The 15,075-nt window shown below is 45.0% G+C and overlaps 1 protein-coding gene and 1 pseudogene across 3 annotated transcripts in view; one reads left to right on the top strand and one right to left on the bottom strand.

Annotated features, from left to right (window-relative positions):
* Positions 1–15,075, bottom strand: part of LOC308536165 (melanoma-associated antigen 10-like) — a 57,878-nt gene that overhangs the window by 16,392 nt on the left and 26,411 nt on the right. The gene's annotated exons all lie outside the window — the stretch shown is intronic.
* On the top strand, positions 3,180–5,297 carry LOC308511842 (melanoma-associated antigen 11-like; annotated as a pseudogene). Its single transcript has 2 exons — positions 3,180–3,220; positions 4,511–5,297. The product of its transcript is annotated as a melanoma-associated antigen 11-like (transcript).

Here is a 15,075-nt window from a genome sequence, read left to right as displayed (position 1 = left end):
AAAGTGTAGGGAATCACACTTCTAGGAATATTTCCCTAAGAAACCGGAAATACCAATGAGAAAGAATGTATGCACCCCTATGTCCATAGCAGCACAATTTAAGATAGCTAAGATGTGGAAACAGCCCAGGTGCCCATCAATGACCTGATGAAAAAGCAGTGGTACATGTATGCCATGGAATACTATGCAGCTGTATAAAGGGAAGGTTCTCTTACCCTTTGAGACAGCATGGAGGGACCTGGAGAGTATCGTGCTAAGTGAAATAAGCCAGTCAGAGGAAGATAAATATCACATGATCCCACTCATATGTGGAATTGAAGATACAAAGTAAACTGATCAACCACATAGATACAGACACATGCAAGCATGGGACAGATTGGGGAATCTCAGACAGAAGGTGGGGAGGGTGGGAAGTAATCAACCATGAACCTTTTATGCGTATATGCATGGCCCATGGACACAGTGATTGGGTGGTGAGGGCAAAGGAAGGGGACACAGGTGGGGTGGAGGGGATCATATGTAATCTATAATAATAAAAGCATTATATGCTAATTAAACTGGACACCCTTCTGGACGTCCTTCCGTAGGCAGCCAGGGCTGTGAGGGAAGCCCAGGTGTCAGGTGCCAGAGGGAAGCTGGTGCCGGCAGCCAGAGGAAGGAAGGCCTACTCTTGCATAAATTTTGTGCATCGAGCCTCTAGTTCTTTCAATAATAAAGAATTATTATAAAATTTTAAAAAATAAAAATAAAGCCATATAGTGAATCAAGTCCATGGGGGACGGGTGGGGGGGGAGGGCGGAGCAGAAGTACTGCCCGACTCAAGTGGCATTTAATGCCTTCAAATCAGGGTCTGTGACACTGTGGAGTTTAGTACCACAAACCGGCCCCAGGGAGGCAGAGGAAGAACCCAGGACCTGCAAGGTTCATGATGGGGACCTAGGACTCCCAGTGTAGAGGCTGCACAAGACCGCACCTTGCTCTCGACCTTGGAAGGCCACAGGGCTAGTGACCGCATGGGGTGTCTCCTGACTTCAGCATTCAGGTCTCAGGGAGACTGGAAACTTGATAAGAACTGTAGGGCCTCCCTCAGGTCCAACGAAGGGATGCAGAAGCACTGCCCAGAGTCAAGGTGCTTTTCCTGACTTTTGCATCTGGGTGTGATAGGCTCTGGGGTTCAGTGTAAGGAGCAGGGTCTCAGATGGGCAGAGGGAAGAGTGAAGGTGAGGACCCCCAGGGAGGACTGAGGGAATCAAGGAACCCTAACTAGAGGGGAGTCCACAGAAGTCTGCCCTGCTCAGTGTTGGGAGGCCCTATGGTGGATGACCATGCAGAGAGGAACCGCAGAAGCCCAGACCTGATGTCAGGCCTTGGAATTCAGGGGAATGACGTATGTGGCAGAGGGCAGGACTGGGTCTTGCCCGGAGTCAAGGTGAACATGCAAAGGGAAGACTGAGGGACCCAGGACCCCACAACAGAGATGCCCCACATTACCCCTACTGTGAACCCTGGGAGGCCCCCGGTCCATGACCACATGCTCTCTTCCTGACTTGGGCATTTCAGGTTGACAAAGAGGAGGTTCCAGCTCCAGCCAGGAGTCACAGTGAGGATCCTGCAGGAAGACAAGCGGATTCCACCCCCTGAGGGCTGAGGGGTCAGGCTCCAGGTAGGCAAAGAAGGGCTGCAGGGCTCTGCCAGGATACCAAGTAAGGACCCGAGTTAGGACTCAGGAAGCTTCCTACCACACCTTGAAGTACCCGGAGGTTTTGCCAGTGACATAAGTGTCCCCAGTGTGCCCTGTTCCTGTCATCAGCACCTAGAAACCTCATGGTAGGGCTGTTGATTTGGGTTGCGTCTAGACTTTTTCCTGAGGAGTTGAGGGGATTGTCCTGAAGGAGCTGTGTTCAGGGCAACAAGGGGAGGGGTCCCAGGTACTGATGGTAATCAAAGTGTGGGTCTTGAGGCAGGATAAGGCTTCCTCCCACCCCAACAAAAACAGGGACCAACTGGCTTGGGCCCTGCTTGTGCAACTGGGTCACTGGGGCATGATATGCAATGTGGTGTGTCTTTTTTTTTTTTTTTAAATATTTTTATTTTAGAGAGGAAGGGAGAGGGAGAGAGCGATAGAAACATCAATGATGAGAGAATCATTGTATCAGCTGCCTTTTGTACACTCCCTCCTGGGGATCAAGCCCGCAACCCAGGCATGTGCACTTGAATGGAATCAAACCCAGAACCCTTTAGTCAGCAGGCTGATGGTCTATCCACTGAGAAAAACCAGCTAGGGAAGTGGTCGGCAAACTCATTAGTCAAAAGAGCCAAATATCAACAGTACAACGATTGAAATTTCTTTTGAGAGCCAAATTTTTTAAACTTACACTATATAGATAGGTACATTGTTATTAACTTAATTAGGGACTCCTAAGGCTTAGGAAGAGCCACACTCAAGGGGCCAAAGAGCCGCATGTGGCTTGCGAGCCGCAGTTTGCCGACCACTGAGCTAGGGCAATGTGGCGTGTCTTGAAGTCCACCTTGGAGGTCTCTGAGAGATGGTGGACATGGCCTGCAGTAATCATTCTCAATTCAGCAGAAGGGAAAGGTCCCAGGCACTCTCTGAGTAAACCTGGGTAGCTCAGGGAGGAAGGAGGATACCACACTCCAGACAATGGGTGCCCTGAACCCAGTCTGTGCTGCTGTCAGCCCTGGGAAAGGCCTGGCATGGGTCTGCAGAGATGGTTCTTCCTCATGTTTGACTGAGGGCACTCGGGAAGGACAGGGCCTTGGTCAGAGGGAATGCCTTCAGTTCATGCACAGATGAGCTGAGGTTGTGGAAGGGTTATAAAGCTGTGAATGCTTTCTTGTGGGAAACTGCAGCTATGTGCTCCCTGAGAAAAGAAGAGAGCCCTCAGCATCAGGGAGTGTCCTGTCCTCAGCATCCAGATTCCCCAGGCAGGGGTACCTGGGTGTGACATGCTCTCCCTTTCCACATGCCTGCTCGTCCTGAGCTTTTCTCACCGAGGACAGTTATTCAGGGTGAAATCGGTTCAGCTGGATTCAGATCCAGGCCAGGTCAGGAAGAAAGGCAAGTATCCTCAGGCCAGACTAAGGGAACTCTACACCAGGACCAGATGGGCCAGGCCCTGGTGTCAGTTGTGTGGGAATCTGGGTAGGGGTGGAGGCAGATGGAGCTCCTGTTCACTTTTGTCTCAGAGGTATCAGCAAGGTGAGGACCTTGGTGTGAGACCACACGTCCTATCATCCACCGGAACCACATTTAGTCAACAGAGAGACGAGTCCCAGATCCTGCCAGGAATCAAGGTGAGCACTGGGGGGAAGCAGAGCACATGTGAACCCAGACCTACCCTGCCTCCTCTGTCAGCAATGGGGAAACTCGGAATAGGGCCTGGATTACCTCAGCTCACTTCCTACTCCTGTACCTCAGGGAGGTGAGGCCTAAGTCTAAGTAGATTGCGCTCAGTCAGCAGAGAGAGTGGTCTGAAACCCTGAAGTGCATCATGGTGAGAAGTGATCAGAGCCTTAACCCAGGGTAGATGGACCCTAATCTTCAGTCACCCCTTCTTGATCCTCTGGGAGAGGGACCACATGTGGGGCCCCCTCAGTTTCTTCACTCAAGTGTCAGGTGTGTGTGGTCTTGTTCTGAGAGTTTGACTTCAGGCCAGCAGAAGGCAGTGAGGGGCCAGGCCCTGGCAAGGGAAAGGTGAGGATCCTACATGTGCAAGGAGGAACCTCCCACCCACAACAGAGGGGACCTCACAGAGTCCTGCTGCCCCTCCTGTCAGCATTGGGGTTCCAGGGCTGTGCTTGTCATGTGCATGGTGAAGTGCCCCTTCATACCCTCTACCAGGGCCTCTGGGTTTCAGGATGTGAAGGCCTTGGTGTACACTACATATTCTCAGGTCTCAGAGTAGCAGAAAGCCAGTCAGTGCCAGGAGTTAAAGTGAGGTGCTCACCATTATGTCCCCAGGAGCTCCCCAACCCAGGTCAGATATTATCACACCCCACCATCAACTACATAATCTTGGGCTGTGCCTTCTGTACCCTGAGCAGTCGTCACTTCTGACTTCAGGTTCTTACTGGACAGGCTAATAGGAGTGATCTCTGTGAGGCCTATGAGCACACCTAAAGGGGAGACCCATAAGTCACTTTTGTCAGAACTGCCTAGGGTGCTTTTCTCTGCTGAGGCCCCTCACACTCTCCCTCTCCCCCAGCCACATGGGTCCTCATTGTCCACCTTCTATCCACACTCGGTCACTTTCCCAGCATGAGTCATCATGCCTGGTCATCATATGAGTGAGCCCTGCAAGCCTGAGGAAGACCATCAGGACTGAAGGGAGAATCAGAAACTGGTGGAGGTGCAGCTGTTCTGGGCTATGCAGGAGGAGGAGGGGGTGGGGAGGGGGAAGGGGGAAGGGGTGTTGGCCCTCTCTATCTTCCTCCCACTCAGTCCTGCTTTTAGAAAGCCTAGAGGAGGTGTCTGCTGCTGAGACATCAGTCCTCCCCAGAGTCCTCAGGGTGCCTTCCCCTCCCCCATGCCATGGCAGGCTTTTCAGGGAGCCAATCTGAAGATGGCAGGTCCAGCAGCCAAGATGAGGAGGGTCCAAACACTGAGGGGGAGCCCTGAAGATGATGCCGATTCCTTGCTCCAGAAAGCACTGCATTTGATGACGATGGAAATGGTGGAGTTCCTGCTTCTGAAGTATCGTACAAAGGAGCTAACCACAAAGGCAGAAATGCTGAGTAGTGTCATCAAAGAGCACGAGGATCACTTCCCTGAGATCTTCAGCAAGGCCACTGAGTACATGCAGGTGATCTTTGGCATTGATGTGAAGGAAGTGGACCACAGTACCCACACCTATATGCTGGTCACTACCTTGGGGCTCACCTATGATGGGATGGTGAGCGATGGGCACAGATATCCCAATACTGGTCTCCTGGTCACAGTTCTGAGAGTGATTGCTGTGCATGATGATTGTGTCCCTGAGGAGAAAGTCTGGGAAGCACTGAATATTTTAGGGCTGCATGATGGGAAGGAGCATTGGCTCTATGGGGAGCCCAGGGAGCTCCTCACCAAAGTTTGGGTGCAGAAACAGTACCTGGTGTACCACCAGGTGCCCAATAGTGATCCTGCACGCTATGAGTTCCTGTGGGGTCTCAGGGCCCATGCTGAGACCACCATATCGAAAGCCCTCAAGATTCTTGACAGTGGTAATGACAGGGATCCCCGTTCCCTCCCATCCCTGCCTGAAGGGCCTGAGTGCAATGAGGACCACTATGCCTGAGCCAGAGTTGCATCCAGGCAAGTTTCAGGCCCATATGCATCAGCTTTTTTTTTTTCTTCCTTTTTTCTTGGCATAAAATGAGGCCCATTTTCCACTCTGTGTTTGAGGAAAGAGCAGACAATATTCTACGTAGTGAGGCCCAGGGCGAGTTGGGGGAATAAGGGCTGTAGCATCTTTGAGTTCCTATAATGATTGAGAAATTTATCCTTGACTCATTTGGGAATTTTTTAAGGGAACTTTCCAATGTTGTTTCTTTTCATAGAATGTTTCATAGGCTTTAGCATCTAAGTTTGTGAATGACATCGGGCACATATGTATTTGTACTTGTCTAATTCAAGAGTAAGATTTGTTACTGTATTACACAAATTGGGATATTTCCCATCCTAGTTTTAGATCCGAAACTACATAACATGTCTTTAGAGCAGGATTTTCTTGGAAATGTGAAAGAACACAGCAGTACAATTGATGGAGTCAAGAAATAGAAAAATAAAAGCAAAAGGTTGTTAATTCTTGCTTCTTATCCCTTCTCCTCTGTCTTTCTCTGAAGTAAACTATATAAGGATCCTTGTATTTGCTTGCTTCAGTCAAGGAAGTGGATGGATTTCATCTGAATAAAGACAACCTCTCCTCCATGGTTCATTTAATCCTTGGACATTCACAGAGCCTATGTCTTCTGGAAGGCCCTGTGTTAGTAGTGGGGACACCAACATAAGCAGGGCACACCCACCCACAGGATGATAGTGTAGTAGCCCAAGTCACATAAGGAAGGTGGTGAGGTGTCCCCTAAATCCTACAGAACAAGTAACAGAGCCCCTTCTGTTAGCCTCCAGGAGACAGCAGTCAAATGTGCATGGCCTAAGCCAGGGTATTTGGAGCTTTAGGAATCTGTGATTCCCTCTGCGGGGGTTGATTGTAAGGAAGCTGTGGGTGGCAGTGGCACATTGTCTGTCTTGGGTGTGAGAGAAAAGTCTGAAATGGAAAATTGTCCTAACAAGTTCCTTTTGAATCATGAATAAACCAGAGGTGCTGGGGTCCAACCCCATCGGGCCCAGGGGTCCCCAAAGGTGTGGACAGAGTCGGCGAAGAAGGAATGACACGGAGACAGCGTTCAGTTGATCAGCAGCCTAGCCAGGATCTCCAGCCAAGTTCTGGTCTGGATCTCCAGCGAACTTCTGTTTAGGATCTCCAGCCAGGTTCTGTGTCCATGGTCTCTTGCTAGGTTCTCCAGCCAGGTTCTCCAGGTTCTCCAGCCAGGTTCTGTAGCCATGTTCCCTCGCTAGGTTCTCCAGCCAGGTTCTGTCCAGGTTCTCCAGCCAGGTTCAGTCACCAGGTTCTAGTCAGGTTCTCTTGCCAATTTCTGTAGTCAGGTTCAGTCCAGGATCTTTTGCCATGTTCTCTCACTAGGTTCTGTCTCTAGGTTCTGAGGCCAGTTTCTGTCCAGGATCTTTTGCCATGTTCTCTCCAGCGAAGTTCTTCTGTCTCTAGAGAACGTTCTGTGTAGGTTCTGTGCCAATTTCTGTCTCTCTTCCTTCTGTCTTCTTACATCTGTATTTATACCAGTTGATTCCAATCCTATCAATCTCTGTTTCAAAGGTTAGGGCGTTTCTTATCTCCATTCCAGGGAGTAAAGATTATGTAGCTTAAGCATGATTGTTCATAGTTAAAGTGATTAATTACCCAGCTGGCACTTAGTTAAGAGGTTTTATTCCCTCGCTAACTTCAGGGGAAAATCCCTACCTGGGGAAACCTTTCTCAGAGACCTTGGTTAAAACACATAGTGCCAAGAAGGTGAGCAAACATATTAAGAACAGTATGCCATATATGCCAGGTCCCTTGAAACAGCAAGCATGGACCAGCTCCTGGCACAGAGGGAAATCTCCACCTGGTTAGAAGGGTGGTTTCCTGCACGCAGTCTCAGTGTCATTGGACAGCAAGAGCACTAGGTGTGTTATACCCATCATCTGCACAGATTTCTACAGAAATACAGATACGAGACCATGAGTAACATGATAGCTTGGGAGAGCCACAACCCACAGCATAATTAGGTTTGAATGATAATAATCTTGAGTGTGATCTGGCCAATCATTATCAAGGGATAGATTTTGGGTGGGGGTGAAATGAATGAAAACATTTGTTTGGATAAAAGAGCAGCTTGGACGGAGGGAAAGAGTTGTTCCTAGACTCTCTTTCTAGAAGCTTTGTGTTGTGTCCAGCTGGGAAGGCTCCACACACATGAATTTGAGCATACATCCATGAATTGGAAAAATTTGCTGAGTTTTATCTGTGGAACATCCTGTTTGGCCGATTGTGTGTTCTATGCCCTACTGAGCTGCATATTCTCTAACATGACCTTGATAACAAGTAATCCCAGTGCCAACAGAGAAAGTGGAAGTATCTGGGATAAAAATGATATCTATAATAATAAAAGCGTAATATACAAATCAAGCGAACAACTGAACAGCAGAACGACCATCCTGATGACCTTCCAGATGATCATACTGTGACATGCACTGGCACCAGGCCAGCCAAGGTGGGTGTGATTCAATTAGTTGGGGGGTCCCTGACATCGCCCCACGATCATCCTGCAGAAGGAGGCCCAGGCCAGCCAAGCGATTGCACCCCATGCCTGTTGCCAGAAGAGGGAGGTGATTGGTGGTGTGGGGAGGGGGGGGCAGCGCCACACAGATGGCAAGCAGTGGCAGAAGCAGGGGCTGGGCCAGCTGCCAGCAGCCTGGGGAAGGAAAGCCCGATAGGCCCTGGTCACCGGCCAGGCCTAGGGACCCTACTGGAGGGGTCCCGGATTGAGAGAGGGCGCAGACTGGGCTGAGGGAACCCCCCCCCCCCTCTGCCATGCACGAATTCTGTGCAGCCAGCCTCTTGTTTGAAATAATTGCCATTCATCACATTCCAATTGCCACCAGGCACTGTATGAGATGCTTTACAGACAATCCACACATTCCTGCAGTCTTGCAAGACAGGAATTAATAGAATCACTTCACACATGAAGAACCTGATGCTCATAGGGCCTGATATTTTCCCAGGATCACATGACTAGTAAGTGGCAGGATAGAGACTCCATCCCTTGCCAAATTCATCTAGAGTCCATAGTATTTCCACCACCCCACCCCCCCAGTCCATGGCCCACCTTCTACCCCATAATTCATTTCTCACTACAATGAATGAACTCTTTCAGATGACAAGTAGTAGGACTCTGAGGCACAGGCAGTAAGAGCAGGCCTAAGGAAGGAAGGTAACATTGAGAATCAAGCATAATTTGGGAGCTGTCTGAGGTTTGTTGAGATCTGACTCTTCCTGGTGCCAGCATTTCTGTGTAGTCCCAGCATTTCCCCCCATGACGACAGCCTTCCCTTGGGTGCTCTCCTGTCCATCCCTGGATTATGGTCTGCTGACCTGCTCATCAGTGCTGCCTCCTCTGAAGGTCACAGAATCTCCTGTCCTCATCCTGACATAGAAGCTACTTACTCCCTACTGAAGTCCCTTGCTCATCCTCCACCCTGTCTGAGAGTAACAGCCCTTTATTTAATTTCTATGAAGATATAACTGTGAATAGCAATTTACTTCTTAAATTTCTTAGTTTTATTGTTGACACTAATACAGAGATCCCTTATTTCCCTTCCTTTGCTCCATTCCACCCAGCATCCATACCCCTCCCCCTTCCATCTGGCCATCACCATATGGTTCTCTTTGTCCATGGATTTTGTTGGCTAATCCCTTCACTTCCTCCCTCAACTATGACAGCTCTCAGATTGTTCCATGTCTTCATGCCTATGTTTCTATTTTGTTCATCACTTTATGTTGTTCATTAGTTTCCACATATAAGTGAAATCATATTGTATTTGCCTTTCGCTGACTGCCTCATTTCACTGAGCATAATAGACTCCAGATCCATCTATGCTGTCTGAAAAGGTAAGATTTCCTTCTTTTTGACCACTACCTTGTATTCTGTTGTGTAAATTTACCACTATTTTTTTTTTATCCACTTTTCTACTGATGGGCACTTTGGCTTTTCCCAGAACTTAACTATTGTGAACAATGCTGCTATGCCTAAGCAGGTGAATGGATTAGAAAACTGTGGAACATCTACAGAATGAAATACTATACTGCTGTAAAAAAAGGAATTCTTACCATTTGTAACAGCATGGATGGACCTGGAGAGCATTATGCTAAGTGAAATAAGCCAGTCGATGAAAGAAAAATACCACATGATCACACTCATTTATGGATAATAAAGACCATTATAAACTGATGAACAAAAATAGATACAGAGGCAGAACAGCATCAAACAGACTGTCAAACTACATTGGGAAGGCTGGGGAGGGTTGAGAGGGGATGGTGGTGGTGGTTGTAAGAGATCAACCGAAGGACTTTTATGCATGCATATAAGCATAACCAATGGTCACAAGACACTGGGGGGTAGGGGAGGCTGGGGGAAGGTCAAGGGGGAAAAAAGGAGATATATGTAATACTCTTCGAAATACTTTAAGCAATAAAACAAAATTTTAAAAAATAACGCTGCTATGAACACAGGAGTGCATAAAATCTTTCTGATTGGTGGTTCAGGCTTCTTAGGATATATTTCTAGAAGTGGGGTCACTGGGTCAAATGGCTGTTCCATTTTTAATTTTTTGAGGAATGTCCACACTGTTTTCCATACTGGTTGTACCAGTCTGTATTCCTACCAACATTGTTTAAGGATTCCTTTTTCTCCACATCCTCACCAGCACTTGTTGTTTAATTTATTCACGGTGGTCATTCTGACAGGATGTGAGGTGTTACCTCATTGTTTTTTTAATTTGCATCTCTCCAATGATTAGTGACATTGAGCATTTTTTTCATATATCTTTGGCCATTCGTATGTCCTCTTTGGAGAAGTGTCCTTTGCTGTGTAGAATATTTTAATTTGATGGGGCCCCATTTGTTTATTTGTTTAATCTTTCCTTTATGTATCTTGCCCTTGGTTATGTATTTGGGAAAATTCTGCTACATGACATGTCTGATATTTTGCTACCTGCGTTTTCTTCTAGAGTTTTTACGGTTTCATGACTTACATTTATATCTTTTATCCATTTTCAGTTTATTTTTGTGTATGGTTAAGTTGGTGGCCTACCTCCAGTTTTGTTTTTTTTTTGCCTGTACCTGCCCAATTTTCCCAGCACCATTTATTGAAGAGAATGTCTTTAGTTCATTGTATGCCGTTGCCCCAATGTCAAATACTCATTGAGCATAATCGTTTGGGTTGATTTCTGGGTTCTCTGTTCTGTTTCATTCATCTATATACCTGTTTTTATGCCATTATCAGGCTGTTTTGATTCAGTGGCTTTGTAGTATAACTTGATATCTGTTATTGTGATCCCTTCAACTTGGTTCTTTTATCTCAAGATTGTTGTAGCTATTTAGCCTCTTTTTTGCTTCCATATAAAGTTTTGGTGATAATGTATTCCTTTAGCCATTTTTTGGCTAGGATACTATTTCCCCCTTCAATTTTAAATCACAGCCTTGCTAGATAGAGTAGACTTGGGCTCAGGTCCTTGTTTTTCATTACTTTAAATTCTTCATGCCAATCCCTTCCACCCTAAAGTGTTTCTATTGAGAAATCAGCTGACATTCTAATGGGTATTCCCTTGTAGGTAACTTTCTGTCTCTCTCTTGCTGCCTTTAAGATTCCTTCTTTGTCTTTAATGTTTATCATTTTGATTGTGATGTGCCTTGGAATGGGTCTCTTTGGGTTTAACTTTATTGGAACACTCTGTGCTTCCTGAACTTGTGTGACTTTTTAATTTGCAAGGTTAGGGGAGTTTTCTATCATTATTTCTTTAAACAGGTTCCTTACTCCTTGCTCAGTTTCTTCTCCTTCTAGTACTCCCATGATGTGGAAGTCATTATGTTTCATGTCCCAAATTTCCCTTAAACTGTCCTGCTTTAAATTGTTTTTTCTTGCCCTAACCGGTTTGGCTCAGTGGATAGAGCATCTGCCTGCGGACTCAAGGGTCCCAGGTTTGATTCTGGTCAAGGGCATGTACCTTGCTTGCGGGCACATCCCCAGTAGGGTGTGTGCAGGAGGCAGCTGATTGATGTTTCTCTCTCATCGATGTTTCTATAAAAAAATCAATAAAATATATTAAATTGTTTTTTCTTTATGCTACTTTAATTGGATGTTTTCTCTACCTTGTCTTCCAAGTCACTGATTCAATCTTCTACCTCATTTAATCTAATTTTGATTACTTCCAGTGTATTCATTTTTTGAAATATATTTTTATTGATTTCAGAGAGTAATGGAGAGAGGGAAAGAGATAGAAACATCAATAGTGACAAGAATCATTGATCGCTTCCTCCTGCATGCCCTCTACTGGGGATTGAGCCCACAACCTTGGCAATTGCCCTGACTAGTAATCAAACAGTGACCTCCTGGTACATAGGTTGACACTCAACCTCTGAGCCATGATGGTCAAGCTCAGTGTATTCTTAATGTCATATATGTTATTCTTCATTTCCAACTGATTATTATTTATGATTTCTATTTCTTATTTCATGTTGCTGTGGTTCCCACTAAGTTTCTTGAAATTTCCATGAAGATCCTTGAGCAGCTTTATAACTATTACTTCGAATTCTATGTCTGATAACTTGCTTGCCTCCATTTCAGCTAGCTCTCTTTCTGGACTTTCCTACTTTTCTTTCATTTGGGGGTTATTTCTTTGTCTCCTGTTTTTTGGCATCCCTTTGTATTTGTTTCTATGTATTAGAGCATTTTGTTATGCCTCTCAGTATTGCTGTGTTTGCCTTATGTAGTAAGCGCTTTGTGGGACCCAGTGGGGCAGTCTTTTAGATCTCTTGAGCTAGGTACTCTATGAATGATCCTTGTCTATGTTCCATGGGCTCTCTATTGTAATTGGGTCTTGAATGTCATAGTCCTATTCATGAGAGGAATCTCCTCTTAGGCTGGCAGCTTGTGAGGCTCAACCCTGACCTCATCATGCAAGCTGTTGTGTAGGTGCTCGCAGAATAAAACAAAATACTACAAAACAAAACAGGTAACAAAACAAAAGCAAACACAAGACCCCTACAACAACAAGAGCAACCACAAAAGAAAAAAGAGTATTAGGTATGAAAATATACAATAATAGAAGAAAAGAAAACATGAGGATAAAAAAAGGGAAGAAAAGGGAATATGGAAGGGAAGAGATGAAAGTAAGAATATAAGAAGAAAAGGGGAAGGAAATTTAATAAAATAAAAGAGGAAGAGTTCAATCCCAGCAACAACACAGCGCCGGTAACTAACTATTCCGCAGCCAGCTCTGGGCAGTGAACTTCCACTGGACAGAGAGGCCGTATAGCCTCAGAGGCCAACCCCAGAACACTGCCACCGAGAGGCTGACCCACAAACTGACTCTTTGCTAAACACAAAATAAGGCAGTCTGGGAAACAAATGCGGCCTGCTTTAAAATAAGGACTATGGTTTACAACACAGAGGAACAGTGTATCGCAGGGAAACCCAACACTCTCCTGAATACCTGGTAGGTCTAAGGCGAGCCACACTGAAGAATAGAAGAACTGAAGGACCTTCACTACAGCAATTTTTTTTTCTTTTTTCAACTTTTAACTAAGAAACCATTTTTTTTCCTTCTTCTTTTTTTCTTTTTTTTTCTTCTTTTTCCATCACCTGATTTTACCCTTTTAATTACTACCTTCTTGTTATTAACCAGTATTATTACTGCTACCATTTTACCATTTTTTTAAAGTGCCATTTTATTTCATCTTTATTTTATTTTGGGATTAGTGTTCTCCATTCTATTTTCATAATTATATTATTGGTTGTTTCTAGTTTGCATTCATCTCCGGGGAGCTGTTTCTGGAATTTGTTGGGATTAGTGGCTGTTCTATAGGAGTATTCTTCTCATATAAAAAGTCTTTTCCCCTCTTCCACTTCATTCTCTCTTTGCGCTCGTTTTTTTTTCTCTTTTCTTTTCTCGCTTTTATTTTCCCCCCTCCTTTTTCCCAATTTCATTTTTGCACTCCTTTTTTTGGTCCCTACTTTTCTTTTCTTTTCTCTCTTTTATCTTTTTCCCTTCCTTCCTCCTTATCCCCTAATTCTCTTAATTCGGGTGGTCACCTTATTTGGGGTTATTAATATTGTGAATATATTTGTGTATACTGCCTGGTACGTTGTGCCTTGTTGTGTTGTATTTTGTGCCTTTAAGTCAACACAGCAGAACCAAGCAACAGCAGCTTCCTGAGCACCACACCTTCTGTCTGAGGAACTGCAGCTGTAAGTGAAGCCTCCCCTCACCAGCCACAAGAGCCACCACAGCTGTTAACAGCACCCACCAGAGGAGCTGCTGCCAACTGAAGAGCAGCTGCTACCGCAACCGCCCGAGGAACAACCACAGACCAAGGAGTCACTGCCACCAAGGGAGCAACAACTGAATGACTCAACGTCTAGATATGTCGTTAAGATCAAACATGGGTAGACAAAGAAACCCCCAAAGAAAGAGAAGGAGGACTCTCCAGAAAAACAGCTAAGTAATACAGAGGCATGCAACATGACAGAAAAAGAATTCAGAATAAGGGTCATAGAGTGCATAAACCGGATGGAGGAAAAAATTGACAACCTCTACAAGAAGCAAGAAGAAACAGATGAAAAAATCAATAAAATATGGAAGAAGCTAGAAGAAACAGATGAAAAAATCAACAACTTATGTAAGACCCAAGAAGAAATGAAGAGTGATATAGCTGCAATTAAAAACTCCATTGAAAGTATCAACAGTAGACTAGGAGAAGCGGAGGACCGAATTAGTGAATTAGAAGACAAGGAAGCAAAACACACCCAAAATGTACTGCAATTGGAGAAAAAAAATTAAAAGACAGGAGGCGAGCCTAAGGGAGCTTTGGGACAACATGAAACGAAACAACATACGAACAATAGGGGTACCAGAACAACAGAAGGATGAACAAGGATTAGAAAACCTATTAGAAGAAATAATATCAGAAAACTTCCCTGAGGTGGGGAAGAAAAAAGTCACACAAGCCCAGAGAGTCACAAACAAGGTGAACCCGAAAAGACCCACACCAAGACACATCATAATTACCATGGAAAATGTTCAGGACAAAGAGAGAATCTTACAGGCTGCAAGAGAGAGACGGAAAGTTACATACAAGGGATCTCCCATTAGATTGTCAAATTATTTCCCAACAGAAACACATCAGGCCAGAAAAGAATGGACGGAAATTTACAAAGTGATGCAAAGCAAAGGACTGAATCCAAGAATACTCTATCCAGCAAGGCTATCATTCAAACTTGAAGGGGAAATAAGAAGCTTCACAGACAAAAAAAGGCTAAGGGAGTTTATCACCACCAAGCCAGCAATGCAAGGAATGCTAAAGGGACTGGTATAAAAAGAAGAAATAAAAAGCTCAGAAAGAAAACAGCCACACACAAAAAGAAATGGCTACAAACAAGTACCTTTCAATAATAACTTTAAACGTAAATGGAATAAATGCTCCAACCAAAAGACATCGAGTGGCTGAATGGATAAAAAAACATGACCCATACATCTGCTGTCTACAAGAAACCCACCTCATTAGAAGGGACTCACAAAGACTGAAAGTGAAAGGATGGAAAAATATCTTTCAGGAAAATGGAAAGGAAAAGAAAGTTGGGGTAGCAATACTTATATTGGACAAAATAGACCTCAAAGTGAAAGCCATAACAAGAGATAAGGAAGGCCACTTCATAATACTAAAGGGATCAATAAAACAAGAA

Source organism: Myotis nattereri, assembly GCF_964212035.1.
Source record: "Myotis nattereri genome assembly, chromosome: X".
In the NCBI taxonomy this organism is placed as follows: Eukaryota; Metazoa; Chordata; class Mammalia; order Chiroptera; family Vespertilionidae; genus Myotis; species Myotis nattereri.
This window is presented reverse-complemented; position numbering and strand designations above follow the sequence as displayed.